Source organism: Globicephala melas, chromosome 10, assembly GCF_963455315.2.
Source record: "Globicephala melas chromosome 10, mGloMel1.2, whole genome shotgun sequence".
NCBI lineage: Eukaryota > Metazoa > Chordata > Mammalia > Artiodactyla > Delphinidae > Globicephala > Globicephala melas.
Genome location: NC_083323.1, coordinates 34340265 through 34365023, shown reverse-complemented (window position 1 = coordinate 34365023; position 24759 = coordinate 34340265). Strand labels below are relative to the sequence as shown.

General features: G+C 36.6%; 1 non-coding gene across 1 annotated transcript; it reads left to right on the top strand.

The window, feature by feature from the left end:
* Positions 1–6688: 6688 nt before the first annotated feature.
* LOC115853097 (U6 spliceosomal RNA) lies at positions 6689–6795 on the top strand. The gene has a single exon (XR_004039416.1). It is a non-coding gene; the product is annotated as a U6 spliceosomal RNA (small nuclear RNA).
* Positions 6796–24759: the final 17964 nt, after the last annotated feature.

Here is a 24759-nt window from a genome sequence, read left to right as displayed (position 1 = left end):
GCAACATACATATATATATATAACGACAACTCATTGCCATAAACTTACATAAAATAATTTTAAAGTATCAGCATATTTAATAAAGATATATCAGCAGCATTTGATTTGTAATAGACATTTAGCTATGGATATAGAAAATTCATTAGTACAAATTACTGCTCACATATCATCAGTTACATGAAGGGTCATATAAAATATTTGAGCTAGAACTTTTAAGCATATACTTAATAGTTCGCTCCCATTGCCCCCTAAGCCAACTATTCATATAACTAAATAACAAATACAAAATATATACTATCATTATTATAGCCTGCATCCTCCACTTACTAACTGTATTGTGTCACCTTAAGCAAATTATTTATCCCTCTCATGCTTCATTTGCCCATCTGTGTAGTGAGATGATGTTAATAGTACGTACCTAATAACATTGGTGTGAAGTTAAAATGATTTAACAATACATATAAAGCGCTTAGTAAAGAGTCCAGTATGCTGTAATCACACAAAAATATTAGGTGATTGTATTATAATTGTAATTATTATTAATAGTAATAGAAGTAACATGTTCTTCTTTAAAGTCTCCTATTCACATTGATCAAACTGGAACATTGAACTTGTTTTCTTAGTCCAGTTCTTTTGATAGGATTACAGAAATTCAAAGCCATTGGTGGTACAGGGTAGAAAAGTGATTTTGGTTGATTTATTTTCTGGAAGAGGGATGTGTGTGTGTGTGTGTGTGTGTGTGTGTGTAAACCAAAGCACGTATGTATTGTAAATTTAGATCACTGGTACCATCTTAGCTTTACTTTTTTGTCTTTCCTCTGTTAGCTAAAAAGAAACTTCTTTAAATGCAGTTCTCAACTGTGTACTCTGCAGTGTACATCCTACACTACCAAGTTAAGTGCTCTGGAAATCCTATGAGGCCTATATCTAACCTAGACCATTTTTTATTTATCAAAAAAGGAAGAACAAATGCACATTAAGGTATGCATTTCCTAACTTAAATCGCTGGCATATTTAACACATCTTGTTAGAAAGAAATATTTTGTTACAGAATATGTTTCTATTAAACCACCTAACTGATATATCTGTTTTGTTTTACTTTTAAAAATAAATATTAGTATTATATTTTAATAAGAATAATTACTACAGTTGATTAAGTGCCTACTCTGTGAAAACTCCTAAGTCTTATGCATTTTGTAATATCGTACCAATTTTACAAATGAGAAAATTGTGATTTAGAGAGGCATAGAACTTGACAAAATCCACCTGAAAGTAAAAAGTAGAGCAAGGAATTTACATCATATCAGAATGTATCCAAAGCCTAAGAACTGTCTGCACTATATTAAGAATGAACTAATTTGGGAAGGGGGGAGATATATGTTCTATGAAAGAAAAAAAATGGCCAAGAATGGTTAAATCTACTCTATAGTGATAAGTGCTCTATTTAATTTTTGTTCTTTAGATACAAAATGTTCCTGTATGGGAATAGGATATTTAAAATATTTTATTGCAAATTTACTTTTAGTTCTACTCAATGTAAGAAAAAATTAGTATAATACGAAGTTATAACAGTCTGTGTGATTTTTTTAATATTGACAGATCAGAGAGTCTCAGAGACTACAGATACTATTTTTAATCATTTGTAACATTAAAACTACTCAGCATCTGGAAAAAAACTTGGTTATAAAATAATGTATATAGCTGCATGGTTAGTACATCTGCCACTGAGTTGTCCTGTGGGGTTTTTTTAATCACAGCTGGAAAAAAATATATAAAATATTGCCATTAATATTAAAATTCCTACTTTAAACATTTGGGATATATCAGTCTACACACTAAAAATAGATTGTTAAAATGAAAAAAATCAAGGAAAAGACATGATAATAAGTACTCAGATATCTCTGTGTCAAGTCTAAGGATTACTTTTATGTCTTAGTTATCCGATGAGATTCCCATACATTGCCTTTGGTTCTGCAATAGAAAATAAATAATTATGAATGAACTTAATAAATTTCTAGAATTTCAGTTAGCTACATCTAAACTTTGAATCTATCCAATATATAAACAAATGTTTCTGGAAAGAATCGCAAAGAAGAATCTAATATGAAGTTGAAAGGTTGAAAAAATGCAGTCTCCCAATGTTGTATCTACATCATGTTTCTCCCTAGTGTTCTATTGCTGCTGTAGCAAATTGTCATGTACTTGGTGATTTCAAAATTACAAACACGTATTTTCTTACGGTTCTGTAGGTCGGAAGTCCAACACAGTTCTCACTGGGCTAAGATGAAGGTGTCGACATGATTGCATTCCATTCTATAGTCTCTAGGGGAGAATCTATTTCCTTGCATTTTCCAGCTTCTAGAGGCTGACCACAGTCCTTGGCTAGAGTCCCCTCCCTCCATCTTCAAAGCCTGCAACCTTGCATCTCTAGCAACATTCTTCCTAGATACGTCACTATCTGATTCTCCTCTGCTGCCTCCCTCTTCCACTGATAACGACTGTTGTGATTATAGGGGGTCCACCAGGATAGTCTGTTTTAAGGTCAGCAGGTTAGCAATCTGAAATCCATCTGCAATCTTTATTCTTCTTTGTCATGTAAACTAGCATATTTATAAGTTCCACAGTAATCTCTGGAGGCAGCTATTCCTCTGCTTACCAAACTCCCCCACTGTTTTTACTGTATTCTAAAGTTATCAGCTACATTATTTTAGCAATATATTTACATCCTCAAGAAACTCTTGTGAAGAAGATACTATTCACTGGCTTAGCAAACAAAAATCCCAAAACCCAGGCTTCCCTGGTGGCGCAGTGGTTGAGAGTCCGCCTGCCGATGCAGGGGACACGGGTTCGTGCCCCAGTCCGGGAAGATCCCACATGCCGCGGAGCGGCTGGGCCCGTGAGCCATGGCCTCTGAGCCTGCGCGTCCGGAGCCTGTGCTCCGCAATGGGAGAGGCCACAACAGTGAGAGGCCCGCGTACCGCAAAAAAAAAAAAAAACAAACCCAAAACCCCATTCTCCTTGAAGCCTCCACTGTGGAGAATGACATAGTTTGAACCTGCTTCCCCAGGCAGAATCCTGGCTAAGAGTGGCTATGTGACAGAGTTATGGCTAATAAGCCTGCCGAGAGCTTCTAGTTTCCCTTTGCTTTTAAAAGGGTCAGACCTAGCTGCTCTCATATATTATTTCTTCTCTCCACCTTGGTTGCAGATATGATTCCTGAAGATAGAAGAACCATGTGGTCTGCAGGAGGAAAAGGCCAAGAGAATCACAGGTATGGCAGCCTTTAAATGGATGATCCATCAAACTAATGCCTGAAGCTGCTTATCTCAAGAGTTTCTGTCATGTGAGAAAAATCAGTACTTATTTGTTTATGTGACTATTAGTAGTTTACCCTGTTGCTTGCAGCTAAGTTGAGTATTCTGCAATTAGTAACCCAAAGTACTCATATCGAATTTACCTTGAAACTAGAAGCAGCATTTTGAGACTTTTTCTGAAAAAAAATCTTCTTAATCACTTTGACTGTTCCTATTATTTAAAAGAAAACCACAATTTTGGAGGAAGTCCTAATGTCTGTACAATGTCATCAAAGTAAACAAAGAATACAGAACACAAGGATTTATTTTCTTCTAAATTTCATAATTTTAAATGCCAGTTATCAACTTAATGTCTCTCACCTCAGAATTTACCCTTCCTTACATGCTTTGCAAAAACAAATCTGGCACTTTAAATATATTTTTCCCTTGCCAGTTGGCAGTAAGCTTTGTCAATAGCTTTGCAGGAGAGAGGGCTTTTCCTCCTGGTTATAGCACTCACTTGGAAGCCTCATGCATTGCACTTGAATACTTGGCCTCTCCAGCACTGCATTAACTGTGGTGTGGGTAGCTTCTCGGCTGCTCCAGTGTCCGGCTCTTAGAGCACACACTGCTTCTCCAGCATCAGGCTCCTACAGCTCTTGCAAACTTGTCTATCGCCCAATTTTTGCCATGTATAGCATCCAGCAGTACTCAGCAGTGAGCAGCTTCCCCCAGAATCCCCTCAGGAAGTTCCACGGCAGAATGTTTCCATGAGACATCTTTCTGTGAATGGCTTTCTTCTATACCCCAGAGAATTGATTTCCAGCAAGTTCTAGAGGGAAGAGTTCCAGCAAGTTCCACCAGCACCTCATCACAATGATGTCTCTGCCTTTCAGTGAGAAATGGCCATGCCTTCTCCAAAAAGGTGTAGCTTTCAGCCCTGTCAGGATGGAGGGTAGGCTCTTCCATCAGTGTTCTGGTAGTGGCCAACACATATCTGCTATTCCCATATTCTTAACTCTTAACATTTTACCAGCTTATCTATCATTAATCTAATCCCCACTACGCTTAAAAACTCTTTATATTAAATGTTCCCTGTTCAAATTACTGCATAGTTCTATCTCCTGAGCAGACCGATTGACATTCTTTGAAGTACTGTTATATTCAGTTACAGTGACATTTAAGAAGTAATTGTAGAATTTACCTTAATGCAGCTTCTCTCAAAAATGTTTCTCAGAACCTGCCACATGATGTGCTCCAGGAAAAATGGGTTCCAAAGTCCAACAGCTTAAATAATTCTAATTTCAATTAGAGATTCATAGCACCTATATTAATTCTCCCAGAGATTTTGCAGCAAATATAATCTAATTTTAACTAGCATTTCCTGAACCTAAAGGACTTTGAAGCAGTTTATTAAAGAAAAACAACTGTAGCAATTTGTGAAACATCGGAGTGGGAAACAGTCTTGGAAAATATTTTCCTATAAATATCAGTGTAATACACTAGCCTGTCAACAACAAAAAGCTTTTGAAGTGTATGGAAAATGCACCCTCCTGGCATTGTGTGCCATTTTTCGACTCTTCTTCTGCAAATGTTAGGAAAATTTTGACTGTAAGATGTGTTTCCCATTTTTCCATAAATGCATTCCTATTCAGAGTGGGTATAATCTGGCATAATTTTAAATAGATCTTTAAATTGTGAATAACTGGGGAAAAAAGAGAGCTTTCAGTTCATGTTATCTCATACCAATCTTCTCCATGTGTGATATTGGTCACTTTATTTGTTATGAGCCTTGCTCTTAATCAAAAATAAATTCCTAACTGAAGTCTGGCTAGCCTCTCTCTCATCCAAAGAAGATTTAAATAGAAGAGTAGCTCTCTAACACTCAGTATCTGTGGCAGGCCACTGCTGAGTGAGCTTAGCTGAAAAAAACTCAACACTAACTGCTGTAACAGGGAAAGTGACACTGTGTAATGGTGATGTGATCGTTATTTATTTAGACTAAAACTGCAAAAATTGCCATTCTTTTCCAAAGTCCTAACCTGATTATAACAAAATATCCAGTCTCACTGCTCTCTTTATATAGCTCTGTGACGCCAGATTACATTAAAGAACTCAAATTGATTCTTCAGAAAGAAGAAATATTTTTTTACAATTTTACTGGTTAAAAAGACACAGCAAAAATATTTCAAGTTTTCCCTCCTGAGTGCTTGAGATGTTTTTAGCAAAAATTTTGATATCACATTGATGTCTCTGTCCCTTGGCAGCCAATAGTAATTGTTATGAGACTACTATTGGAATTTTTTCATGGTTTCTTGACATGCTGGCAACTTATAAAGTTCATGAGAGCAACATTATGCCTTATCTTTCTTTTGTTGCCCTGTGTACATAAGTAAATTAATAACCTATAGTGAATCTCCAATAAATGATGAAGTCAGAAATCATCATGATAAGTAATAAAGAGCCTAAGGTCTACAATTAAATGTTCAAAATGGTGTTAATAAACTTCTTTTTATGAAAGTTCTGTCTGAACTTTTCCAGTCTCATAATTTTACTGACACTGGTGCTTCTCAACTATACTGCAGGAATGCGATAAAAGCTATTGGTGCCTCACCCTGTCCTCTTTACTAGTTTATTATCCGCTGTCTGCTGTGAGTACTGAAATGAATGGTTTATAATTGTGGCCTTCTCAGAAGAACTGCCCTTGGCTGGAGGAAACCAACCTGCCTGGAAACACGTGGGCAGTTTCCCCACCCCCTTCCCATTTACTGACTAATAAAATTATACAAAATTCTGTCCCTTAGTCTCAAGGTGTACAACTCTATGGGGTAATTCATTCTTTAGGAATATCCGCTACTCCCTGTCTGTACCACAGCAAAACTAGTTTGCATCCTTGCTCAGATTTTCCCCTCACCTACTTGACTTCCTTCATTCTCTTACAGGATTTTCCTGCAGAGCACTCACTCAGTACATCGTGCACGCCTGAATCTTTGTCTCAACCTCTACTTCTAGGATGTAAGAAGTGATCCCTAGGAAGCTGACTCTAGAATGGGATTGTGGAGTTGAAAATTTGGTGGCCAGCTGAAGTGAAGACCCCATCTCAGATGGTAGGTAGAAAATTGACAGTCACTGGTCTACTGTGAAACTGCAATTCTTAAAACTTTCACCTCTAGTGAATTTGACTTATCTGCGGTTGGAAAGGGGTGCACTGACATTTGATATCTGATCAATAAAATATCTCTGGTCTTTGAGAAATATGGCTATTATAGTAATGATAATAGTTGAGAAATCAGATAGCTGCTGGTAAGCAACACTGGTACTTTGAAAAGAAAAAGTGGCAGACTTGGGGTGATCAAACATCAATTCCAATAATTTAAATAAAAATGTGAGAGTCAGTGCTTGCTTCAGCAGTACATACAATAAAATTGGAAAGATACAGAGAAGAATAGCATGGCCCCTGTGCAAGGATGACATGCAAATTCATGAAGCACTCCATATTAAAATAAAAATGTGAGTCAGAGGCTTCCTTAGTAACATCTGATAAAACAATCATTTCCTATAATGGGAGGGCTGATCATGTTAAGAGACTGGCATAGAAGTTTATTTAAAGAACAGAAAAATATAGAAGAAGGTTGAGTACTCATCTTGGCAAATCTCTTTCATGAAATTTGGATTACAGTTATGAAGGATCCTGAGACTTGGGATGGGAACATTAGGTAGATGAACTAGAATATCTTGAGGGCCCAAGTCCCTCTGAAATTTCTAGACCTAGAAAAGTAGCACTGTATTTTATCCTCTTGCTAAAGGATAAAATATAGCCCCTTGCTTTAGGACTATATGGAACCCTCAGATGTGCTTTCCCAGGCAGTTTTCCCCCCCACCGGAGGAAAAATACACAAGTTTTATTCATATGCGTGTGGGAGCATTCAGATGAAGAGGCTCACCGAACATCTCGAAATAGAAGTTTATATACCAACTTAACAGGGAAAGGGAAGGGGGAGAGAGGGCTTCTAGGGGAAGAACAAATGGACCTTTTTTAGGGAAGAAAAATGGATGGTATGAAAGTTTGTGATAATGTTCGTTTATGCAATTTCTCATCCAGTGAGAATGATTGGTCTTCTCCTGCTAGCGAAGCTTCCTGAAAGAGGGGATTTATGGCAGCTTCACTTCCAAAGTTTCTGCCTTTTAGTCAGATAAGGGAAGCTCTAAGCTTTCTATATCTGCTGTATCTCAAAAGTAAATAAAATAATGTTCATACTAACTCTGGGGGCTGAGTGGGTCCCTACAAAGGGAAATGGACTCTAAGTGAGGATCAAAACAATGTATGAGCTTTAGTGACATCTATGGTGACACTTCAGAGTCATTTAAAAAAATGTTCTGTTTCTTAGCTGTGCTCTGGGCAGGTGAGTCCCAGGCAATTTTTGTCTTCTTCAACATAGGCTCCCATAACCCCCCCCCGCTTAACAGATCAAATCATAAGATAACCAACTGGAGAAGTGCTAGGCCTGCTAAGAGAGGAAAGGCTACATGACAAAGAGCTGCCATAAGTCACGTAGCAACAGGAAGTGGGAGGATATGACTGGGAGCAGATCCTGAGGGAGCTGAATCAAGGGGCACAGAATATAAAGGTGAAAAACAAAGAGTTTGCCAATATGGAAACTCTTTCATGACACAAAATTTAAACCTTGACTTCGGTCCTAGTAACCAATTCGAAAATGTTTCTGAGATGTCCCTTGGACACTTTGAAATAGATTGACCACACACAGTAAAGAAGATGCTAGAACTGCCATGGCAGATTGTGGAGAAAAATGGTCGTGCCTGAAGTGGGTATTGTAGAATGGATCTGTTATGAAAGATGATAAACTACGCCAGCTGTCTTTCCTCAGGAGGCCTGTGACTTGTCATTTAAAGATAAAAAGGAATGCACTGTGAGTGGGCAGCAGCACTGATAAAATGTTCAGCCATGTCTCTTCATTTTTAGACTAGGATTCTTGTTACAAGATGCTGTTATAGGACTGAAATCCCTAGTAACAATGAGGATGATTAATCTCTGAATAGCAGAAGACAAGTGCAAGCAAGGTGAGCATAGTTGCCATTAATAGGAGAGCAAGGTTGAAATGGTAGTCTGTGGAGCATGACCATGCATGGCTATATACAAAGATGTATGTGGAGATGACTAAGCAAATATGGTGGTTTAGGGGTAAGATATATATATATATTCCAAGGAGAGTCAAAACAGTTATATTAGGTTTCAAAAGAACAACATAACAATAGTATAATTAAGTCTAGACTCTTCACTGGTAACAACCTAGCAACAACTTAAAACAAAATAAGATAGTTTGAAACCAAGGAATAATAGACAAATCAATAATAAGCAAGTGCAAACAAAAAGAAATACTGTTAGCTAAGATTGAATTTAAGTGTAATAATAATAAAGAGGATACATAAAATATGATGCAAGTGTCTAATAAAATATACAATATACCTTTATTTTTATGTACCATATAACATAGAAACTAATAAATTATGCAAAAATTATCCAAAAGAAAAAAGACCGTTATAACAATATAATTGTACTAAGAGACAAATTTTTCCAAATTGGAAAAATATAATAGACAGAAAAGTAAAATAAGTAAAATCATAGCAGAATTGGGAAATATGATAAAAATTATTGACTCTATCTAGTACTCGTTAATAAGTAAATAAAGAATATGCATTATTTTTGGTATGAACATGAAATATTTATCACCAAATATTTATCACCAAAATTATACATATTTAAAACAAGTGTCGTGCTGTTATCAGGTAACTATATTAACAGTTATCTGATAATGATCCGATAAAATTGAAAATAAATCATAAAAAGAGCTTAACCATTTAGAAATGATGAAATTTATACCTATATAATCCTTGTATCCAAAAGCTGTATTTTAAAACTTTTAAGATTCAGAAAAACTGAATTCAAAAGTAAATGTATAGCCTTAATGAATTTGATAATAAATAATTAAATGAAGAAAAGGAGGAAGGAAGGAAGGAACTTCTTACTCAGCCTACAGAACATTTGAGAAAGAAATATAAAATAAACCAAAAAAATCAGAGGAAGAAATTAATATAGATTAATATAGTTAAAATGTAAAATTAATAAGTAGAAAATATAAGAAATAATTTTTTTAAATATCTACAGGATTTCTTTATTAAAAACAATTAGATTATTACTGTCCAGTAGAACTATTGATGATAGAAATTTCTATATCTCTACTGTCTAAAAAGTAGCTACATGGGACACTTGAAATGTGGTCAGTGAAACTGAGGAACTAAATTTTCAATTTTATTTAATTTTAATTAATATAAATTTAAATCTAAAGGACAGGTGACTAGTTGTTATAATGTTCAACAGCACAAATTTAGTTGAATAATTTTTCACAAGGATAATTCAAGGAAAAAGATAAAACTTTAAAATATTTTTTATGGATTAAAAAATCTATAAATAAAGTCAATGTACAAATAATAGATTTGATTTGGAAAAAAATATATTTGATGAAAAATAAAGACAAAGGATAATATCTATAGTATATAAGGAGCTTTTACAAATTGGCCAGAAAGGAATAAACAACCATACAGGAAAAAAATAGATATGAAGAAACAATTTACAAAGAATAAATAAATAAGGCCAACTGTGACACTCAAAATTCTAAGGTGGCCTCCATAATTCCCCAGCATCCATTCCCTTGAGTATAGGTGGAAGTGTGACTTTTTTCTAGCAAATAGAATATGGCAAATGTAAAGGGATTTCTTTCACTTGAGTTAAGGTTCTTAAATGGTTAACTTTGAGTTAATGATGTAAAAGATTGTCCTGCCTGGATCTGACCTAACTTTGAAGCAGTAGAGACTAACTCTCTTCACTGCTGGTCTTGAAGAAAAAAGCTGCCATGAGGAAGTGAATTCTACCAACACCTAGAGGCTGCTTGAAAACAGACCCTTCCTTAGTCAAGCCTCCAGATGAGATTGCAGCCTTGCCAACACCTAGATTTCAGCCTTATAAGATTCTAAGCAGAGAATCCTTCTGAGCCATGCCTGAACTTCTGAATCCTTTTGAGCCATGCCTGAACTTCTGAGTGAGATGGGTATTGTTTTCAGCTGCAAAGCTCCTGGTACTCTGTTATTCTGCAATAGAAAACTGATACATGAACAAACAGAAAGATGCTGAAAATAAGTAGTGAGAAAAATGAAAACTAGAGAAACAATGAATTATTTCTATTGTGATGGTTTCAAGACTGAAAATTCTTTGAAATTCTTCCCAAAGGTGGAGTCCAATTCTCCATGATATAAGCTAGCCTTAGTGACTGACTTCTAATGAATATAATGAGGTAGAAGTGATATTAATGACTCTCCTGTGCTGAGAGTTCTCCCCTGGAATGCTTGCCCTGGAGCTGAGCCACCATACTATGAAGAAGCCAAAGAGCTCTTGGAAAAGCCACATGTACGTATTCTGGCTACTAACCCCAGCTGAAATCTTAGCCAACAACTATCGTCAACTTTGCCAGATCGTGAGTGAGCAAGGTTTTGGATGATTCCCTGCACAGCCTTTAAGCAAGCCCAACTGAAGCTGAATGAGGCAGAGAAGAACAAATTCTATCAAATCAACCCACACTGCATATTCCGCAGAAGACGTTGTCAACATTTTAAGCCACTAATTTGGGGTGGTTTGTTACAAAACAATAACAGAACATCTTTGTACTCATCTGACAGGTGAAAGTTTAAAAGAACAATAATACCTATGGCCGGTAGGGATGTTGGGAAAAAGCTAACTGTGGGGCAACAGGCAGAATTGTTCGAAAATGATTCTGAGTGCTCACTCTAATGAATGGTGAGGCAATGCCTGCACCCAAACCCTGCTTCCTACGGGCTTAAAGATTTCCAGGTGCTGGGCAGCTGGTTTTCCCAAACAAGCATAAACATCTGAAAAGGAAAATTGACCTTGCCCGGCAAAAACTAGAAAATATATTCCTCCATTTACAAGGTTGCAACAGTGAATTGTATCCCTCTCTTGGAACATTTATAGACTGTGTGTGTATTCAGCAAGCTGCTGTGGTCCTGGCAGGAGTCTGTATAGGAAATAATGAGGATGGAGGATCCGTGCCTTCTTCTCCTATTGGACTCTGGTTTAGAAGTTTTCTGAAGTGTTCCTATGTGATATTGTAGAAAATGTCCTGAAGTCTAGAGCAGGGCTAGTAGCAAACATAAAGGGGCCCACCTGTATGATACGGAGTGACAATAAAAGGTTTTCACCTTGCACAATATTTACTCAAATGTTGCTGGTGATTGTTTAAAGCAGAGGTTCAACATTTAATAGAAAACAAACAAATGTAAATAGAAAACAAATATAAATACAATGAAAAACAAAAAAAGAATTAATATAATTTTAATATCTATTGATAAAAGAATAGTTGAATACATTATTGTATATCAAGAACATGGAAAATAAGAACTCCCATATATAAACATATGCATATAAATTGATTATATATCATATATATGCTTTTGGTGAAAATGAGAAATATGAAGAACTCTCTACTAGGTTGTTCATATGAAGAGGGTAGGTTCAGAGAAAAGGAAAATAAAAGTTGATTATTTTTAAAAAAATAAAAAGACATCAGAGTCACTGTGTGTCAAACTAAATAGGCATCAGTAATTTTAGCAGGCCAGAGTTTATTACCTGGAGGATATGTCACATCATGGGATTTTCAGCCTTTCCTTAGGTACTTCACAATTCCATAGCTCAAGATGGAAATAGTCACATTTTACTCATTCTATCTTTTTTATTTCGGACAAAAACTTTCGATTTTTGATGTTCAAACCAATCAGTAGAATAAAAGGCTGAATAATAGCATATTTTCTTCTAAGTCCAGGAGTCTGCATTATTCTATAACAGACGCTATTTCAGAAAAGCAATGTCCTGATCAAACAATTGCTTGGTACTACAGTTTCAAGCCCCCTGGGAAGCTGCTGGAAAGAGAGAGGAATATATTTTATCACAATTTTTGCATCTTCCTTGCATCCCAAGTGCAAGTAGAGTAAGTAAATCCCGTGAATGGTATGAAAGGAGAGAACAAATGGGGGGAGAGCTGGATGGTTGAGAGCAAGGCTTTGAAACCCTGCTACTGGATTCCCAACTCTGCTCCACCATTTATTAGCTCTGTAAATTTAGGCCATTCTTTGTAAAATAGAGGTAATAATAGTACCTATTTCATAGTATTTCATAGTATTGTAATGAGGTTTAAATGTGTTAATGCCTTTAGTGTTCTTAGAAGTGAACTTGGCATGCTGTAAGAGCTCAACGGATGTCAGCTGATATTATTATAATTATCATTCTTGACAACTGAGCAGTCTAGTTCCAAAAGCAGCAAATAACTAATTCCTGTTATTTCTAAATGGCTAAGGTGTTTTATTCCACCAATAATGACATTGTAGCAAATGCTGTAGATGCCCCGTCCATATCCCCTGGACCTCACCACTTGTATGCACTCCAGCACCCTCCTGTTACTTGACGTCAAGCAGACTTGAAGAACTAGAGAACTAAACTCCCACCCCAAGAACAGCTCTCAACCAATGACCTGACAGGAGTTGGTGTCTAAATACTCTAGCGCCCTTTCCCCTCAGAGAAGTAATTTTGAGACATATATTTTACCCCTTCACTAGAGCTCTTATGCTTTGATTAAGGTGCATCACATAGGTTTATTGGCTGTCATCCTTTCACTATCTCATGGTCCCCCGCCCTACCAGGAATGCAGTGGAATCCTTGTTTCAGGGTTGGCTCCTGGAGGAACTGAAACTGAAACAGACTTCTAGTTCAGAAACACAGTAACATATACTGGACTTTTGAAATATAGAAAATATATTCAGAAATCCCTCAACTGATAAATAGCATTACTTTTGCCTTATGAAGTGCTATAAAATATAACTGAAAAAATAATTAAATGAATAATGGTTAAGAGCACAGATTCCAGTGTCATTCTGCTCCAACTCTCACTCCACCTTGGCAATGTCACTTAATCTCTCTGTAACTAAATGTCTTCATCTATAAAATGAATATTACAATATTACCAACCATATAGGGTTGTTATGAAGAACTTATATGCAAAGCACTTAGAATGTGATCACTGTTATTATTAATAAAACTGAGTTGGGCTTCCCTGGTGGCGCAGTGGTTGGGAGTCCGCCTGCCGATGCAGGGGACGCGGGTTCGTGCCCCAGTCCAGGAAGATCCCACGTGCTGTGGGGCGGCTGGGCCCGTGAGCCATGGCTGCTGAGACTGCACGTCCGGAGCCTGTGCTCCGCAACGGGAGAGGCCACAGCAGTGACAGGCCCGCGTACCGTAAAAAAAAAAAAAAAAACTGAGTTGATATGCAGAAGCTAGATTGCCATAGTACAAAGTAAAATATTGATCTAAGTCTCTCTCTCTCTCTCTGTCTCTCTGTCTCTCTCTCTCTCTCTCCCTCTCTCCCCACTCCCCTCTCAGTCTAATGCCTTCAATGCCATCCTACTCTCTGGAATACAGCTGACCTCTCTGCTGATCCCCAGCCCACTCCTGGCACTGTGGCCTGCCCCAGCCACTGACAACCAAGAGCAATTTTGGCACAAATGTTGTCCTGCAATCTCCTTCATAATCATCGCTCTTGTTTCCAAACCCAACCCTAAAATGTGATTGAAAATTGGGCTTGGACATTCTGACAGGTGTGAAATGATATCTCACCGTGTTTTTGATTTGCATTTCCCTGATGACTAGTGATGTTGAGCACCTTTTCACATGCCTGTTGGCTATCTGTATGCTTTCTTTGGAAAAATGCCTGTTCAGGTCCTCTGCCCAGTTTTAATCTCTTTTTTTATACTGAGTCGTATAAGTTCTCTATATATTTTGGATATTAACCCCTTATCAGACATATCATTTGCAAATATCTTCTCCCATTCAGTTGATGGACTTTTTGTCTTGTTGATGGCTTCCTTTGCTATGCAAAAGCATGAAACCGTAAAACTCCTAGAAGAGAAAAAGAGAACATAGGCGTAACACTCTTTGACATAAATCATAGCAATATTTTCTTGGATCAGTCTCCCAGGCAAAAGAAATAAAGAAATAAAAGCAAAAATAAACATACGGGACCAAATTAAAAGTTTTTGCTTTTATACATATATGTATATATATATATAATGGAGTATTATTATTATATTTACTATATATAATATATATATATGTGCTGGAATATTAGTCATAAAAAAGAATGAAATATTGCCATTTACAGCAACATGGATGAACCTAGAGAATATTATGCTTAGTGAAATAAGTCAGAGTAAGACAGATACTATATGATATCACTTATATGTGGAATTTTAAAAATAATATAAAGGAATGCATATACAAAACAGAAACAGACTCACAGACATAGGAAACAAACCTGTGGTTGCCAAAGGGGAGAGGGTGTGGGGAGGGACAAATTCTGGGTATGGGATTAGCAGATATAAACTACTATAGATAAACAACAAGGATTTACTGTATAGCACAGGGAATTATACCCAATACCTTGTAATAACCTATAATGCAGCAGAATGTGCAAAAAATACTGAATCACTATGCAGTACACCTGAAACTAACACAATATTGTAAATCAACTATTCTTCAGTTTAAAAAAGCTTTTAAGTTTGAAAAGGTCCCTTTTGTTTATTTTTGCCCTTGTTTCCCTTGCCTGAGGAGACAGATCCAAAAAAATATTGCTAAGACCTAAACTACTAGGTTTAAAACAACAAAGATACAAAGATATAATGTTCAGCACAGGAAATATAGCCAGTGTTTCATGATTACTTTATATGCAACATAATCCATAAAATATCAAATTGTTGTACAACTGAAACTAATATAATACTGTACGTCAACTATACTTCAATTTTTAAAAATTGGGCTTGAAAAAATTTCCAAATTGGTACCCATCATAAATTCTATGTATAAAACTATGAACACAAATTCCAAGTATTGAAGACCTAGTGTATATCTTCATAGTCATTAAGTAAGTTTCTAACCAAATTATTTTACCCTAAATTAAATATTCTTCTCATTTGAACTTGAGAAAGCATCCAATGTCAGTAATGACAAGTTATATTAACTAAAATTGAGGCTGAGTGATAGGTCTCTATGCCCTGTCCAACTGGTGCTGTCTCCTGCAGATGCTCCTATGGAGGCTGGGTAACCTCTGGAAGCTGACTTTTTCTGCTACTGTCTTTGCAGTTCTTTTATTTGCATCCAGATCTTAACCCAGCTCTCCTCAGTGTCAGAGCCATCCATTTTCACTTACCTTCCCTCTGGCCTAGCTGAGAAATGGTCTTTCTTCATCATGCATTCTTCCAAATTTCTGTCTTCTGCCCTGAGTTCTTGCCTTCCTCTCCTGAAGTCCAGACTTTTACAATTTAATTACCTGTTCCTACTTTTCTGCAATAATGACCTTCATCTCAGGAAATGGATACCAAATGCCTAGTTGTTTCCCGATTTGGGGGTCACAGGAGACAGAGCAGTGTGGCTTATGTACATTTGTAATTGAAAAGTTATATTCCATCAAAGTTAGTTAAGGATTGTGTACACAGTCATCATTTGTTAATCTGTTTTGTTAACTATGATAAACTGCTTAAGGTCAGAAGCTGTCTCAAACACCTTTGGATACTTAAGCCTTAGCATGTTGCCTGATATATTAGAAGACCTCGGTGTATGTTGGCTCCTTGTTGGTGGCTGAATAAATTTATGAGATGCCAAAATGGGAAGACACAGAGAGATGCATGTTAGGTGGGTGGTATGTGAAATTTGATCACAGACCTAGGGTGGACCACATACCTTTATACTCAGAGGAAATTCCATTTTAGCTGGTTAGCATCAATACAGAACAAAAGGCAGCTCGCTTAGACCATAGCAAACTAGAGCTGTTTTACCCAAAAAGGAAAGATAATGACCATTCCTATGCCAATACACACACACCTAGAAAGAAAATCCCACTGAGAATAAAGTTTGATTTAAAAGGAGGGAAAAATAAGGCATTAGTTGAAATAGGTTATAATAAGGCAGTTTATTAAGGGCTTAATTATCCGCACCCCCAGAGGAGGGTATGATATTATGGTGGAGGAAGAAATCATAAAACTTAGCATCAGGGATTCATCTTCTTAGATATTAAATAGGTAATTAATCTTAACTGCAAGAGGCAATTAAGCCTCACTCAGTAAGGTGAGGATTTTTAGGCTCACAGTCAAAGCAAATCTTCAAGCCAAAGCAGAAATAGAAAAGGCAGGAGAGCAAAATAAATGACACCTGTGAGTACTTTTCTTTTGCAAAGTACATTAATCTTTACATTGTTTCTGTATTAATCTGTATCGTTTTGAAGAAATTTAAGTTGTACTTGAGATAAAATTTTATTTTCTTTTATTTAGAAAAGTACTCTGAATTTTCTCTTATTTTGGTGATTTTTGTTTTTCTGCGGTTGCTATAGGCATAATACCGTAGATGCCAAGGGTGCACCTTTGAACATTCTACATGTAATAGAAATGTAATTTGACAATAAATCTGTAGAAGTACAGGCTGGGGGAAGCATGATTAGTAGGATCCTTTATACATACCTTAAAATGTACGTAAATTCTAAGAGAAAGTTTTTATTAAAATAAAAAGAAGCATTAATTTTTGCCCTACATAAAATATTAAGTAAATAAATTTGAAAACATTTTAACTAATATTGTAACTTGAGGAGTAAGGAGGATAGCATGAATTTGCTAGAGTAGCCATTACAAAATGCAGCACTATTTAAATCTATTTAAACCATAGACTGGTCGGTTTAAACAACAAAAATGTATTTTCTCATGGGTCTGGAGGCTGGAAGTCCAAGATCAAAGTGTCAGCAGGTTTGATTTCTCCTGAAGCCTGTCTGCTTGGCTTACAGATCTCCATTTTCTTGCTGGGTCCTCAGGGACTTCTCTCTGTACACACAGGCCCCTGGTGCCTCTCTGTAAATCCTAATCTCCCCTTCTTAGAAGGATACCAGTTAGGTTGGATTAAGACCCAGCCTAACAGCCTCATTTTAAAATAATTACCTTTTTAAAGTCCTATCTCTAAATACAGTCACATTCTGAGGTACTGGGGGTTAGAGCTTTAATAAATAAATTTTTGCAGAACACAGTTCCATTCATAATATATACATATAGCCCCCCCAAAAAGCATAAACCTTTGAGATAAAGAGAACTGAGTCAAAATTCCAGTTCTACTCTTGCTTCATGATTTGAAGCAAACTATTTAAATCCACTGAGGCTTGGATTCTTAAGCATATGTACTTGGATAAAAGTATTAACGTGGATGTTCTCCCTGACTTCTGCCAGCCCCACAGTAGGATCCTGTACTTGGATTTCAGCTCTCTTCTCACTAGGACACACCTACATACTCCTATCGCCCCAGGTGAGTCAGTCTTTGCGAGACCAATTTCTGGATTTCTTGTCTGTAAAATGGGAACTATAGAGTACTTCAGAGGTTGTGAAGATTAAACAATTGAATGCAAGAAAACTTCATACAAAAATGCCTAGCCAAGGGAAAGCACTACATATAAAAGATAGGAATTACTATTATGGCTATTAAATACCAGAGATAATATATACAAAGTACATGTGCCAGAGCTTGGTGCACAGTAAGGTTACATTACAAAATAGTTACTTGTATTATTACTAGTGTTTACTACAAGGGTCTGTTTATAACTACTGCTACTATTATAGTCATTATTTTAATTACTGCTATTACTATTATCATCCACTGCTGTTAATATTTTTACTGAAATGACTGATCTTTCTAAAATTCTAAAATTCAAGTTGGAAAAATGTTACTCCCCTGATTTAAACGTTTTAGTGACTGCCAATTGCTTTTAGGACAAAGCACAGAGTCTTATATGGCTCATAATCTTCTGAAGACTCTAACCCCTCTGAGCCTCATCCCTAGCCATTTCCTACCTGCCACAATGTAGCCGCACAAATAATATTTCAGTTCCTTCCACAGCAACAAAAGCACTTACCATGGACCTGCCTACTGTGATAGAAGCACAGGGACTAGAGCTGTGGGGGAAACAAGATCCCTGTACTCAGGAAGCATGTATTCAGGAAGGAGGGGATTGTGGAGTCAAATAATAAGCAAGTAAACATATTAGCCAGTGAAACATGCTTTGAAGGAAGTCAAATACAAATACAAGAAAGAGACTGAATGGTGGACAGCTTGGGATGGATTGCATAGGAAAGATTTCGCTGAGGAAATGATATTTAAGGTGAGATATGAATGAGAAAAAGAAGTAAGGTGAACATTCCAGGCAGAGGGAAGACCACATGTAAAAGCTCTAAGATGAGAATGCACTTTGTGAATTCATTAAACTGACAAAAACATGGAGTGACTAGGGCCCACTGTGCACAGTTGAGAGAATCAAAAGATGAGATCTAGAGGTTGGGAGCAGCCAGATCCTTCAGGAGCTAACCTGTGTGAGGAGATTGGCTTCTTTATTTTTTTTCTTTTCTTTTTTTTAGTATGTATTTATTTATTTGACTGCGCCGGGTCTTAGTTGCCGCGTGCAGGATACTCATTGTCGTGTGCAGGATCTTTAGTTGCAGCATGCTGTGTCTTTAGGTGGCCCAGTGGCTAAGACTCTGCGCTCCCAATGCAGGGGGCCCAGGGTTCGATCCCTCATCAGGTAACTAGATCCCACATGCTGCAACTAAGAGTTTGAGTGCCACAACTAAGGAGATTGGTTTTTATTATAAGGGCAGTGAAAGCCATTAGAAGAACTTGGGCCTAATAAAACATGATCTGATTTCCATTTTCATAAGACAACTTCAACTTCTTTATTTAGAACTGATTGGGAAAATACAATCATGGAGACCAATTAGAGGGCAATAATGATAGTCCAGGTGAGGAGTGATGGTTCTTGGCTTTGAGCAACTAGGCAGATGATGCAAAAGGCTGGATGAGAAAGTTTTAGAGGGTAACGCTGAGACCTATTTCACATATTATGGCAGATACTGTTATTCTCTCGTATCTGTTCTTTCCTCCCTCCTTACTTGCAGAGCTAGTTGATTTTTAGCTGGACATGTGTCTGCCTAGAATAAAGACCGTATTTCCTTACTGAAAGGAACACAGACTAAGTTCTGAACAGTGGAACATAGAAGGGGTGTGTGTAACATCACAAAGCATGCTTAAAGGCAAATTTCTCTTTCACAGTTCTTGTTCCTTCTGGTACAAAGTAGACCAGGAGTGACCATCTTAGCGTATTTACTGAGCATGGTGGAGCACAGGGTACCAAGGAACATGGGTTACTGAGAATTAATCTTCAATATGGGTGAGAGAAAAATTAATCCTTATCTTTTTAAAACCACTGGTATATAGTTAGATATACAAGTCTGGAACTTAGAGAAGTTGTCAGGGAAAGATACATGAATTTAGAAATCATTTGCTTAAAGATGTTATTTATCTAAAGCTTAAAACTGACTAGAATCACTGAGGAAGAAAATTTAGCCAGAGAAGTCCACAAACTGAGCCCTGGGGCACTAGAATTAGGGAAGAGGAGGAAGCTTCATTAAAATAGGATAAAAAGGAGCAACCAGTGAGACTGTGCTATCTTAGAAACCCAGAGGACAAGACTTCAAAGAAGGCATGAGTGGTTAAATAATAGGTCAATCAATGAGGACATAGAAAAAAACAGTGAATTTGCAGCAGCATGGTTGGTGACCTTGACAAGAACAATTTCAATTGTGTTGTGTGGACAGAAGCCCAAATTTAGTGGGTTGAGGAGAGAGCAAGAGGGAAAAACATAAAAACAATGAACACCATAGGCCACACATCTGAGTTTTTGAGTTTGTTTTGTTTTTGTTTGTTTGTTTTACCCTAACAGAGCAGTAAAAAGATGCAAAAGAGGAGAATGAAGGTGAGTCAAGGAAGAGGAGTTTTCCTTTTTTTTGTTTTGTTTCATGGCAAATAATAGATCTATTTATTCTTTAAAACATCCCCAGGCATAGTCTTTCTCATGGGCTTTTTCACATGTGTTCTCTGCCTAGAATAAACAATTTTCATTCACAATTTTCTCCTGGCTTTTCCACCCAGCGAAAATTAAATATATCCCTTTTTTTGTGCTGACAGTGAAATTCAGGCTAGAGAGAAAGAAGTCTCCTCTTTCAGAAATTTTTACAGTAGAAAAAGCAGGACCTGTGAGTCAAATGGACCTTCTAAATATAAGTTGTCTAATATTGAAGTAGTTGCTTAACGATTCTGTCTTAATTTTCTTATTTCTTAAAATTCTTCCACTTGGAAATTCTGTACGTTGTCCATTGGGAATGGAATAGCCCAATCCATGTGGTCCCATCCTCTCTGGTTGCAGTTTTTTAAGTCCATGTATTCCTGCAAGGAGGAAGCACTGTCACATTACAAATGACCCAAGGTCTTGGGTACCCAAGTGAGAATGTCTGGGGTCCTCCTTCTTGTGCCTTTGTACATGCTACTGTCTTTTCCTAGAATGGCTTTCCACTTCCTGCCCCTTTCTTCATCTGGTTACCTCTTCACCATGGATAACTGCTCTTCTTATATATTTATTTTTATTTTTTTACATCTGTACACCTAACTTTCCTGATATTTAGCACAATGGATTGCACTTGTGTAAACTCCTTGAGGAAAGAAACAATCTTAGTATGGACTTGTCACATAGTAGATACTTAAATATTTGACAGAGTGAATAAATTGATGGTTTACAAATTGATTTTACTTTACTGTTTGGCAGACACATTGCAAGGTATAATGTGATCAAAGGTGGGAAGAAGGGATTGAACTAATAATAGCGTGGTGTGGAAAATGGTATCTAGTGACAGAATTTGGGATAAGAAATTCACTACTTACATGAAAACAGGTTTGTGTGTGTGTGTGTGTGTGTGTGTGTATGAAGCAGTCTCTTCTAAAATGAAATCATAAAAAATAAGATTAAAATAAATGTACTCAAATAAAATCCCACTTCTCAGAATCTTTTAGTATGGCCTTTCAATTGAACCAACTAAATTGGGGAAAAAACCTTAATCTATCTTCATTTTCTGCTTTGGTATCATAGCTGAAAATATCAATGGTCAAGGTAGGATTGAATTTCTCAAAAGACAAAAAATAGCTTTTAAAAATAAGCACTTGTAAAAATTTTAAAGTTGATACATTTTAAAACATAGTAGAGATAAAGCTATACCTGTTTTTTATGTTAAGTACTTAGCATATTTGTTGCATGAATTAATTACCTGATTGATACAGCTTCATATTTCTTTAGTATGTGCCTTGAGGATTTTAACTGTAAATACAAAAGTCTAAAACTATAAAAGTTCATATCAAGAGTTAAGAGTTAGCATCCCACACTGGCAAAGACATTAAAATGTCAGACCTATAATCCCTTCAGACAAACAGGTTCTACGAGAAGAATAGAGCAGTAAAAGTATTTTTGTTTCCTCCACTGACCTGAATTATGCAACCACTACCTCTTTCATCTCTTTAAAAGGCAGAAATTACTAAGATGTTCAGTTTTACATTACTTTTTTTATGTCCCATGACTAACTTTTACTTTTTATAAAGATATGTGCATTGCTTGAAGTAATTAACATTTTAGAATAAAATTGGAGACGAAAATTCTCTCAGAATTTAGATTGAAATCAATTACTACAATATGTAAAGTGAATGCTTTGAATATTTCAGCAGCTTTTCTAGTGAGGCAATTTTGCATTTTAATTACATATTTTTATCTTAATTTGGAGGAAGAAGTAGGTGTATCATACATAAAAAATGTCGCTTTAAGTCATTAATGAAAATTTTCTCTATATTAGAATTGCATATTTTAACTCCACTCCTGACTAAAGTTCATATATCATCCACTTACACAGCTTTGATAGAACATCATTCTCCAATCTTTTCATTCCATGACAGATCATTCCAATTTTATGTGTGTAGAATTCAGGAAAGAAAGTGAAGATTAGTGAATTTCAATGGACTAATGAGTTTCTTTGATTAAATTTTTCTTAAAATAAAATCGACATTGTACATCAACTGTACTTCAATATAAACAAACGAATAAATAAATAAATAAAATTAAGACAATTTCATGTATGGGACAGTCTTCAAGAAAACCAGGTAATGCTGTCATACTCCAATGTAGTTAGTTGCGCTAAAATATGTTTTTGCTTTCAATCATCCCAAAGCTCTATCCCACAGTTACATCAGCTCTCTCACATTTATTGATGACCTGGAAAGCAGGTCTGTTCCAAAGGGTTACTGGAAATATTAGACGTAGATGCCAAGTCCCCATGTGGAATAGCCCTAGCCTTATGCCATGCATCTTTTTGTTTTAAAATGAATAAACTATGTTCAGTAGGAATCTGAGATCAGATTGTTCCATACTGCTGAAACATGTTCTTATTTTATACTGAATCTCCATATTCTACTCTATCTTTTTTTTTTTTTTTTTTTTTTTTTTTTGAGGTAAGCGAGCCTCTCACTGTTGTGGCCTCTCCTGTTGCGGAGCACAGGCTCCGGACGCGCAGGCTCAGCGGCCATGGCTCACAGGCCTAGCCGCTCCACGGCATGTGGGATCTTCCCGGACCGGGGCACAAACCCGTGTCCCTTGCATCGGCAGGCAGACTCTCAACCACTGCGTCACCAGGGAAGCCCCTCTCCTCTCTCTTTTATACAGCATCATTTGGGAGGGAAAAATCAATGATGTAGTAGATGCTTTCTGAAATTATGTGTCTTAGACACGTGGATTGCTTGGGTCATTGCTTTTCTTCACTAGTGGAAAATATAATGAAAACTGCATAATGAAAAGAACAATCCCAATGAGAGCAGGTTAAACTGGTGCAGAATTTTAAACTTGAAATGTGAGCTATGGAATAAGTAATAAGTTGTCATCTTTGCAAAATAATAATTTCTTCATATGGAATACCACCAGATTAAAAATGATTTTTAAAAACTTTCTGAGATTAGGATCTTCTCTCTATATATCAAAAGATTTATTTTCATCTTTTTTTTAATAGAGCTTTATTGAAGTATAATTGCTTCACAATACTGTGTTAGTTTCTGTTGTCCACCAAAGTGAATCAGCCATTGGCATACATATATCCCTGTATCCCCTCCCTTTTGAACCTCCCTCCCATCCTCCCTATCCCATCCCTCTAAGTCATCACAAAGCACCGAGCTAATCTCCCCGTGCTGTGCGGCTGCTTCCCACTAGCTATTTTACATTCGGTAGTGTATATATGTCGATGCTACTCTCACTTCACCCCAGCTTCCCCCTCCCAGTCCTGTCCTCAAGTCCATTCTCTATGTCTACACCTTTATTCCTGCCCTGCAACTAGGTTCATCCGTACCCTTTTTAAAATTTTTTTATTCCATATATATGTATTAGCATATGGTATTTGTTTTTCTCTTTCTGACTTCACTCTGTATGACAGACTCTAGGTCCATCCATCCACCTCACTACAAATAACTCAATTTCATTTCCTTTTATGGCTGAGTAATATTCCATTGCATATATGTGCCACATTTTCTTTATCCATTCATCTGTCGATGGACATTTAGGTTGGTTCCATGTCCTGGCTATTGTAAATAGTGCTGCAGTGAACATCGTGGTACATGACTCTTTTTGAATTATGGTTTTCTCAGAGTATATGCCCATTAGTGGGATTGCTGGGTCATATGGTAGTTCTAATTTTAGTTTTTTAAGGAACCTCCATACTGTTTTCCATAGTGGCTGTATCAATTTACATTTCCACCAAAAGTGCAGGAGGGTTCCCTTTTCACCACACCCTTTCCAGAATTTATTGTTTCTAGATTTTTTGATAATGGCCACTCTGACTGGCGGGATGTGATACCTCATTGTAGTTTTGATTTGCATTTCTCTAATAATTAGTGATGTTGAGCATCTTTTCATGTACCTCTTGGCCATCTTTTGCACAGCAAAAGAAACCATAAACAAGATAAAAAGACAACCCTCAGAATGGGAGACAATATTTGCAAATGAAACAACAGACAAAGTATTAATCTCCAAAGTATACAAACAGCTCATGGAGCTCAATATCAAAAAAACAAACAATCCAATTTAAAAATGGGCAGAAGACCTAAATAGGCATTTCACCAAGGAGGATATTTTAATCTTTAGTGAAGTTAACATCCCTAATGAATCTAGAGCTAGGACACAAATTAAAAGGACCTGGTATGTTGAACAGGCAAGCGATCCTGGAAAGTGCACCCTTGAGGAAGTATCATTTAGGTATTATTTACATGAACAAATCCCTGAAGGGAGATGAGAAAGGAGTGAGTGTATTTGTCAGTTTTAGTTAGACTATATATACATGGAAATGACAAGAATATTGACTATAAACTTGTTAAAAAACACTATCTCAGAACAACTGT